The sequence below is a fragment of the Microcebus murinus genome, chromosome 7 (genome assembly GCF_040939455.1).
Source record: "Microcebus murinus isolate Inina chromosome 7, M.murinus_Inina_mat1.0, whole genome shotgun sequence".
Taxonomy (NCBI): Eukaryota; Metazoa; Chordata; class Mammalia; order Primates; family Cheirogaleidae; genus Microcebus; species Microcebus murinus.
Window position 1 is genome coordinate 25495028 of NC_134110.1, and position 10205 is coordinate 25505232.

Genomic DNA, 10205 nt, shown 5'->3' on the forward strand with positions numbered 1-10205 from the left:
AGTTCAAAATATTTATAGGAAACAAAAATATCTGGCACCTAACAAGGTTAAATACACAATTTCTGGCATATAACAAAAAATTAGAAGGCATACAAAGAAGCAAAAATATACATTCTGTATTGTAGAGAAAAACAAAAAAAAATTACACAGATGGTAGATAAGGACATTGAAAAGAGCTGTTATAACTGTATTACGTATTTTCAAGAAGCTTGAGGAAAGATTGAACATAGTAAGTATAGACATGGAAGATATATATTTTAAAAAAAGAACCAAACTGAGCTTTTAGAGGTGAAATCTATAGTGCCTGATATGACAAATACACTGGATATATTAGTAACAGCAAAGTAGATATCACAGAAGAAAAAATTAGTAAAGCTAAAGAAATATCAAAGGAAACTATTTAAAATGAAACATAGAAAAATGAGTGGAAAACAAATGAAAAGAGCATCAGTGATTGGTGGGACAACTTCAAGCAGCCTCATTACAAGTAATTGGAGGCCCTGAAAAGGTGGGGGGCATTAAATCTATTTGAAGAAATATTGGCTAAAATTTTTCCAAATTGATGAAAACTATAAACTATCCGTGAACTAAAACAGATCCAAATATGAACTTGGTGAAAACTACACCAAGATCATCTTATTCAAGTTGCTTAAACCTAGTGATAAAGAGAAAATATTGGAATTTATCAAAATAGGAACATATGTTCTTCAAAATCCACTGTTAAGAGAATCAAAAGACAAGCCCAAAGGCTCGGGGGTGGTGGCTCATGCCTGTAATCCTAGCACTCTGGGAGGCCAAGGCGGGCAGATTGTTTGAGCTCGGGAGTTCGAGACCAGCCTGTGCAAGAGTGAGACCCCGTCTCTACTAAAAATAGAAAGAAATTAATTGGCCAACTAAAAATACATAGAAAAAATTAGCTGGGCATGGTGGCGCATGCCTGTAGTCCCAGCTACTCAATCAGCTGAGGCAGAAAGATTGTTTGAGCCCAGGAGCTTGAGGTTGCTGTGAGCTAGGCTGATGCCATAGTACTCTAGTCCAGGCAACAGAGTGAGACTCTGTTTCAAAAATAAATAAATAAGACAAGTCACAGATTGGTGAAAAAAATACTCGTTAAGTCATATAACTGATAAAGGACTTGTATTCAGAACATACAAAGAACTCTCAATGCTCAATTAAAGAAAACCCAATTTAAAAATGGGCAGAAGGTTTGAACAAATGCTTACCAATGAAGATATGCAGATGGTAAATGGCACATGAAAAGATGTTCAGCAGCAACTGTCATTAGGGAAATACAAATTAAAATTACAATGAGATACCATTACATACCCACTAGAATGCCTAAAATTTAAAAAGACTAACCATGTCAAATGTTGGTGAGGATGTGGAACAACTAGAACTCTCACACAAAGCTGATGGGAATATGAAATGGTTCAACCACTTTGGATAACCGTGTGGCACTTACCATGTGATCCAGCCATTCCAGTCCTGCTGAGTGTGGGGACGGCTTTACGGTGTATAGTGCATCAGAGCTCATTTGAAAACACCTATGACCTGGCATTTTCACAAATAAGTCTCTATTCTGAGAAAATCTTACAAACATACGTAGGAGACATGGCTGCATTTGCCACATTCTTGGATATAGGGTTAAGGAGGGAACTAAACCATGTAGCCCCAATTATTAATACTTCCAACAGGTGAAATATTTATTCATACATTGGAATAAGCAGAGGTTAAAATGAAAAGAAAATAGATGGAACTAAAAATATCGAGATCAGCAACACGTAACAGGTGTGGACGGAAAAAATCCAAGTCCTGAAATATTTGAAAGAAGTTTATTCTGAGCCAAATTTGAGGACCATGACCCGGAGCCACTCTCAAGAAGCCTTGAGCAAGTGGGCTCGCTGTAGCTGGGTTACAGTTCAGTTTTATACATTTTCAGAGAGACAAAGGTTACAGGCAAGGTCACAAATCAATACATGAGAGGTATACATTGGTTTGGCCCAAAAAAGGTGGGACATCTCGAAGCGGGGGGCTTACAGGTTATAGGTGGGTTTAAAGATTCTTTGGCTGGCAATTGGCTGAGAGGGTTAGGCTTTATCTAGAAGACCAGAAAGGATATGCTTATTTTAAGATAAGGTTGTGGGCACTCTGGGAGGTCCAGACAGGAGGACATTTTAAATTTACAATAGGCGCCTGCTAGGATGTTTTAAGATGCTTTAAATTTAAGAATAGGCGCCTGCTAGGATGCTCAGTTAAGACATTTTAGATTTATGATAGGCATCTGCCAGGATGCTTGAGTTAAGACAGGGGCTTCTTATCTTTTAGGTGATGTTAATGCCATACCAGAATCAAGTCAGGAAGTAAACCACTGCTTCGTTTGGTTAACAAAAGCTGCTTTGTGGGAATTTACCGTTTGTCAGCCTAACCCTGCTGGCCTCCTTACCATTTGCCAGCCTAACCCAGCTGGCCTCCTTAGGAAGGAGTTTTTAGCAAAAATTAGAGTTCAGTCCTCACAGGTATATGTAAAAAGTACAGATGGAAGGTACCATCTGAGTTAAAAACATTTCTTGTTTTTGAGACAAGGTCTCAGGCTAGACAAGGTTGCCCAGGCTAGAATGCAGTGGCATCATCATACTTCATAGCAACCTCAAACTCCTGGTCTCAAGCAATCCTCCTATCTCAGCCTCCTGAGTAGCTGGGACTATAGACACTCGCCACCATACACAGCTAGTTTTTCTATTTTTTTGTAGAGACTCACTTTAGTAGGGTCCTGCTCTTTCTCCAGCTGTTCTCAAGCAATCCTCCAGCCTCAGCCTCCCAGAGTGCTAGGATTACAGGTGTGAGCCACTGGCACTGGCTTGAGTTAAAACATTTTAATGCCTTTGTATTTTTTCATGAAAAAAGTAGAGATTTTGATTGACTCTGGACTTTGTTAAATATTCATGCTAAAAATGTAACAGCAACCATTAAAAGAATGGAAATACAGTTACGTCTGCCAGTCTGAGTCCCAGCAGGAAACAAGGAAGCTGAGGAGAGTTTAACAAAGGGCTCGTTCACAGCCAGTGCCTGAGGGCAGGGGAAGGGGAAAGTGGCTGGGCAGGTTCTCGAGACCTGCCAGCACTTGTACTTGCCCAGTCAGGCAGATCCTGGTTGGGAACTGCTGATCCCTGCTGTGGTAGAAGGATTTCTCTTTTCTGTTTCCAGAGGGTGTTTTATCTGCTGTTTATTTACCTCATTCTCTGAAGTTCCCAGGTGACAACTTAATATCACAAATTTTACTGTCAAAACAGCTGACCCTAAAATCAGGGAATATGTGGGTGCCTGGAAGCTCTGGAAACCCCCATGGTTTTTGCACCTGACCAGAGGGAGGTGCAAAACCTAGCTGGGGACAGTGCTGACCAGAGGGACAGCACTGTCCCCAGCTCCACATGGACAGGCCATCCTTGTACTCTGATTCCCAAGGACAATCCCACAGCCCCCTGGCAGCTCCCACCAGGAACCAGTGTTTCCCCATGTTAATTAAAACAGAAATGATGTTTATTTATTTATTTTTTTAAATGAGAGCTTTATTTCTCATGAAGGGTTTCTCAACCTGCAGTGGCTGGGAAACATTACCCCAGCCACAGCCAGGAACAAATAAAATGGAACTGGATTTTATAGGGAGGGGGTGGCTAATTGTACCTGTTTAACAAGCTATGGGAAGAATCATGAATATTTATGAAGAGAACACTCCCATGTATAATTGTGCTTTACACGCCCTGTCATGGCTGAGAACTCAGTTTTAAGGTTTTTTTCTGGGGTCCCCTTGGTCAAGAGGGATCTGTTCCGTAAGCAGGGGACTTAGGATTTTTGTTTCAGTTCACAACCATATCCAGCAGGGCTGTGGCCCGGACGTGGGTGGGGAGGAGAGTGAGCAGCTGCTAGCCGCTGGGCAGAGGCCATGGCTGGGGTAACGGCTGCTGCCTGGGAGCCCCCTAAGGAGCCTGTTTTCTGGGCCCCAGACCCCAAGGATGTCTCAATGTCTGTCTCAACAGGATGTCCTGGAGGCACACATTCCATGGCACAGAGGACTCAAGGGAGTAGTCAAGGTTAGGGCTACAGCAGAAGTCCCAGACAGACCTGTACCCAGAAGGGATGGGGCTTCTTGCTCTCTCTCCTCTCAGAACAGGAAGCTTTACCGTATTAGAAATGTGTTTGGAAGATAGGACAGTTTGAGTATCTCAACTATTTAAATCCCTGAGTTTAAAAAACCCTAATTGATCATCTTTAGAGGATCCTAGGAACCAACTTAAAAATTTTAAATTGATAGGCCGGGCGTGGTGGCTCATGCCTGTAATCCTAGCACTCTGGGAGGCCGAGGCGGGCAGATTGCTCGAGGTCAGGAGTTCGAAACCAGCAAGAGCGAGGCCCCTTCTCTATTATAAATAGAAATTAATTGGCCAACTAATATATATAGAAAAAATCAGCCAGGCATGGTAGTGCATGCCTGTAGTCACAGCTACTCGGGAGGCTGAGGCAGTAGGATTGCTTGAGCCCAGGAATTTGAGGTTGCTGTGAGCTAGGCTGATGCCAGGGCATTCACTCTAGCCTGGGCAACAAAGCAAGACTCTGTCTCAAAAAAACAAAAAATAAAAAATTGATAAATAAAGGAAAAGAATCAAGTTATACCCTACTTTTCTTATAACAGACTGGGCCTCCAGGTAACCAAATGTAGGAGAGGGAAGTTTCCCTTCATAGAATTATTCCAGCTAATGAACAGAGATCAGGTAGCGACTATTGACAGACTGTGAGGATGCCAGTCTCCCCATGGGAGCACACACCTTGCCCACCTGCTGATCTCACCAGAGTCCCATTCTGACACATGTCAGAGCCTTCTGGGGGCAGAGTCCAAACTCCCACCCTGGGAGCCAGGAGGGTTCCCAGAGGGCACGGCAGGGCAGCAGCTGGATCCATGAAGGGGAACAGCAGAGTGTGCTGATGACTGCTGGGCTCTGGGCACAAGCCCTGGGGTGGGGGTGGGGGTAGGCAGCCACACCCCTGGGGGACCACCAGCCAAGTGGGGTTAGAGCTGGGAAGTGCTGGGGGACTCTCCCTTCCCACGCTGAGGAGTTTGCACAGTTGCCTGGCCCTTCCCACTGTTGAGGATGCTGGACAGTGGGGTGGCCAGGACACAAGCCTGACCACCTCCCTGGGCTGGGGCCACTGGTTGGGTCCCACTTGACCCCACACACCCTCCAGGCCCCTGAGAAGATGAGGCTTGAGAGTTGGGGTTGGATGGAGTGAATTCACAAAGATGTGGCATCTGTGTTTGGGCTGAGATGGCACAAGGCTTGGTCAGGACCCAGTCCTGGTTCAGAGACTGCCAGGGAGAGAAGAGTGATTCTGGGCTCCTTGGCTACAGGAGTGCCACCTCCAGGGGGCACTGTCACACCATGCAGGACCTCCTTAATTTAGACTGTTGTTTCATATTTTCATTATTATGTGTTTGTTTTTGAGACAGGTTCTCATTCTGCATGGCCAGACAACTGTGGGAACTCCTCAGTGTGGGAAGGGAGGATCCCCCAACACTTTCCAGCTCTAACCCCACTTGGCTGGTGTCCCAGGGGTGTGGTTGCCCCCCCACACCCAGGGCTTGAGCCCAGAACCCAGCAGTCATCAGCACACTCTGCTGTTCCCCTTCATGGATCCAGCTTCTGCCCTGCCGTGCCCTCTGGGAACCCTCCTGGCTCCCAGGGTGGGAGTTTGGACTCTGCCCCCAGAAGGCTCTGACATGTGTCAGAATGGGACTCTGCTGAGATCAGCTGGTGGGTGAGGTGTGTGCTCCCATGGGGAGGCTGGCATCCTCACAGACTGTCAACAGTCGCTATCTGATCTTTGTTCATTAGCCAGAATAATTCTATAAAGAGAAACTTCCCTATCCTACACTTCTGGGTAGGGTGCAGCAGCATCATCCTAGCTCATGCAGCCTCAAACTCCTGGGCTCAAGTGATCCTCCTGCCCCAGCCTCCCAAATAGCTGGGACTACAGGCACACACCACACCCGGCTAATTTTTTAAATTTTTAGTAGAGATGGAGTCTTGCTTTTGCTCTGGCTGGTCTGGAACTCCTGGGCTCAAGCGATTCTCCCGCCTCGGCCTCCCAGAGTCCTGGGATTACAGGTATGAGCCACCCCACCCGGCCTATCATGTGTTTTAATTATGGCTTCCTGGTTCCTAATACCAACGACAAAGTACGTATCTGTTATGGGAGTTTCCCAGCAGATGGCAGCAAAGTGTCTTATTCTAACGCGATGGGCGTTTCACTCCAGTTCTCTGACAGAAGAAAGGGAGCATTGTGTCTGATCTGTGAGGCCCCACGTCACCTCCTGAAAGAGAAACCAGTCCAGTAACCAAAGGGCCTAGTAGGTCTAAAGTCCTCTCAAACAACCCGAGCTTCCAACACACGGGCCCTCTCACCAGTGGGTATCTTAAAGGAGAGCTCCCGCTGGGGACACTAAACATGGGACACTGGTCTTAAAACTTATCCTCCTCAAATATAGATTTCTAATCTCCAAAGCAGCAGTCACAGGGAGCAAGTTTTTAGAAACTTATTAAACACGAATTCTTCCAACTGGTGAATTTTTTAAAAATTAAATCCTGTTTATTTTATAACACTCAAGGGAATATGTATTTTGTTTTTATTTCAATCTCTTTGGACATGAAAAAAAAATCAGCTGATGAGTGAGGATGTTGGCATTTATCCACAACTTCAGCAAAGATGAAGGTGTGACATGCATATCAGCAGTAGTATTTAATATCGAAAGTTAACAAAAAGTTTGAAAAAGATAATCTATGCTGTGGAATAAATACAACTTGAAAAAAATTCAAGTTGTATACTGCTGTTGATTGCTCATACACAGGCATCCTCCACTTAACATCAAGAATCCATTTCCAAGAGTCAGACATTCCCCACAAAAACTTCAGTTGAGAATCTATTTTAAATGAGAAAAATTATAATGTAACCAAAATCAGGAAAATGCTTATATGTAAATAACACACTTACATGTAACTATAAAATGCTAAGCATATTGCTCCCTGAAAGCTGTGATGAGCAAGTGTGTCAGCAGATCTCTCTTCAGAAGCACCGCCCCTCAGCCCAGCAGTACAAACGTCCCTTTGTTGATCCTCAGTTTTTGCAAAACACCCTCATATTATTACAACCATCTATTCATTGTTTCTGGAATGTAACTCAAGACTTTTCCTACACATTCTTTTGTTAAAATTCTTTTATTCGTTTTTTGGGAATGTAATTATAAAATGTTTCTGTATAAATATTGCTAGAAAATATATTGAGAGATACATATGCTTTTCGAAGTTTAGGAATTAAAAATCCAGAGGTGTTCAATGGCAAAAATGCTGCACTTGTAGGTGTTCTGCGGGCTATCCCTGTACTGCGTTCAGTTCTCAGTGAGGCAATATCTAAGGTCCAAAAGACCATCCAAACAAAATTGCACACATGGAATAAGGCAAATGTTTTTCATTCGGCAGAAATCATAGCAAAATTCAATAACAGGTGCCAGATCATTTATGCAGAAAACAATGATCCTTACTAAATATTACTACTTATTATTTAGTGGATACATTATAAGACCCAATGATTAAAATTATAGCGGATGGGATAAAGGTGATGATTTTGAATTGGGTGAGTAGGTGGTCACTAGTACTGTTCACCAACTCTGCTCCATGTGCAGGCGAGTTGGAGAAGATGGCCTGGTACCCTTGTGGTCAGGTGGGACCATGTGACCACATTAGCCAATTAGGTATGAGAGGAAGTGTTTCCGTGGGACCTTCATACCAGAGCATTTAATTGCCATCATAAGACCTGGAGTTCTCTGTCTCTCATCCAGGAAGATCCACGATGTTCCAGGTAGTGGTTGTTCTGTCTTAAAATGAAGGTGTAACTTAAAATGAAGGTGAACTTAAAATGAAGGTGTAAGAGTCAACCCCTGCCAGGTAATGTGAGTGAGAATAAGCTGTGGGTTTGGGCCACCGAGATACAGGGGTTGTTTGTGAGCATGGCATAACCAAGCCCATTCCAATGATGGAGATTGATACCAGAAGAGGGGCACTGCTACAGCAAACCCGATATGAGATTGACTTAGATGTGACAGCAAAGCATTTATTATCAGAGGATAGAAGGATGGCAAAACATTTGTCAAAACTGTCCCCAAGGCCGGGCGCTGTGGCTCACGCCTGTAATCCTAGCTCTTGGGAGGCCGAGGCGGGCGGATTGTTCAAGGTCAGGAGTTCGAAACCAGCCTGAGCAAGAGCGAGACCCCGTCTCTACTATAAATAGAAAGAAATTAATTGGCCAACTGATATATATATATAAAATTAGCCGGGCATGGTGGCGCATGCTTGTAGTCCCAGCTACTCGGGAGGCTGAGGCAGAAGGATCACTCGAGCCCAGGAGTTTGAGGTTGCTGTGAGCTAGGCTGACGCCACGGCACTCACTCTAGCCTGGGCAACAAAGCGAGACTCTGTCTCAAAAAAAATAAAATAAAATAAAATAAAATAAAATAAAATAAAATAAAAAAAAATAAAAAAAAAACTGTCCCCAAGATAACTGAGAAGCAGATTGTGTATCTAATGAACTTGTGCCCAGGAGGAAAGGGTGGCAATACAGTTAGTGAAATATGTGGGTCACTGTGACTGCACTTGCAGGGCATTTAAAAGAAAGAGTTTTGTTCAACTACAGCAACCAGTAATAATGACAAAACTTGGGGGAGATGCAGAATCTAATTTGTGAAGTCACATTATATTTACTTTAAATGTCTAGTTTTCTTTCTTTCTTTCCCTCCCTCCCTCCCTCCCTCCCTCCCTCTCTCTCTCTCTCTCTCTCTCTCTCTCTCTCTCTTTCTCTCTTTCTCTCTTTCTCTCTTTCTCTCTTTCTCTCTTTCTTTCTTTCTTTCTTTCTTTCAACAGAGTCTCACTCTGTTGCCCAGGCTAGAGTGCTGTGGCATCAGCCTAGCTCACAGTAACCTCAAACTCCTGGGCTCAAGTGATCCTCCTGCCTCAGCCTCCCGAGTAGCTGTGACTACAGGCATGCGCCACCGTGCCTGGCTAATTTTTCTATTTTTAGTTGTTTCACTAATTTCTTTCTATTTATAATAGAGATGGGGTCTCACTCTTGTTCAGGCTGGTCTCGAACTCCTGAGCTCAAGCAATCCTCCCACCTCGGCCTCCCAGAGTGCTAGGATTACAGGCGTGAGCCACCATGCCTGGCCTAAATGTCTAGTTTTCAACAGAAAGTTACAAGACATGCAAAGAAACAAGAAAGTCTGCTCCTATACAGGAGAAAAAAGAATCAATAGAAATAATCAATGAGCATACCCAGATATTGAACTTACTAGACTTTAAATTAGCTATTTTAAATATATATTCAAAGACCTAAAGGAAACAACATCTAAGGATCTAAAGGAAAGCATGAGATTAACACCTCACTAAATAGAGAATATACATAAAGAGATAGAAATTATAATACATCTCAGACAGACCTGGAGCAGTAATGTTTGCTGCTGAGGTTTCCTCTATAGATGCAAGAAAAATGTCCTCAGGCTTTCTGTCTATCTGATCGTGGCAGCCAAGATTGAATAGAGGAATACATGGGGAAAAAAGAGAGAGAGAGATAGAAATTATAAAAGGGAAAAGGGAAACAATCCAAATGTCCATTGATAGATGAATGAATAAACAAAATGTGTTATATACATACAATGAAATATTATTCAGCATTAGAAAAAGAATCAAATTCTGATGCACGATATAACATGGATGAACGTTAAAGACATGCTAAGTGAAACAAGCCAGTCACAAAAATACAAATATTGTATGATTCCACTTCTATGAGATACCTAGAAAAGTAAATTTGTAGGGACAAAAAGTAGAACATTGGTCACCAAATGGTAGGGGGAGAGGTGCATTGGGAGTTAATGTTTAATGGGTACAGAGTTTTAGTATGGGATGCTTTTAAAAGTTCTGTAGATAGTGGTGATGGTTGCACAACAATGATAATGTATACCACTAAATTGTACATTTAAAAGTCATTAAAATGGTAAATTTTATGACAATAAAAAAATTCAAGGAACCAAATAGAAATTCTAGAGTTGAAATGTACAATCACTGAAGTGAAAAATTTACTCAAGGGGGCTTAACAGCAGATTTGGACAG

At 43.0% G+C, this 10205-nt stretch overlaps 1 non-coding gene across 1 annotated transcript; it reads left to right on the forward strand.

Annotated features, from left to right (window-relative positions):
- Window positions 1-9520: 9520 nt before the first annotated feature.
- LOC142872214 (small nucleolar RNA SNORA31) lies at window positions 9521-9647 on the forward strand. Its single transcript, XR_012920430.1, has one exon. It is a non-coding gene; the product is annotated as a small nucleolar RNA SNORA31 (small nucleolar RNA).
- Window positions 9648-10205: the final 558 nt, after the last annotated feature.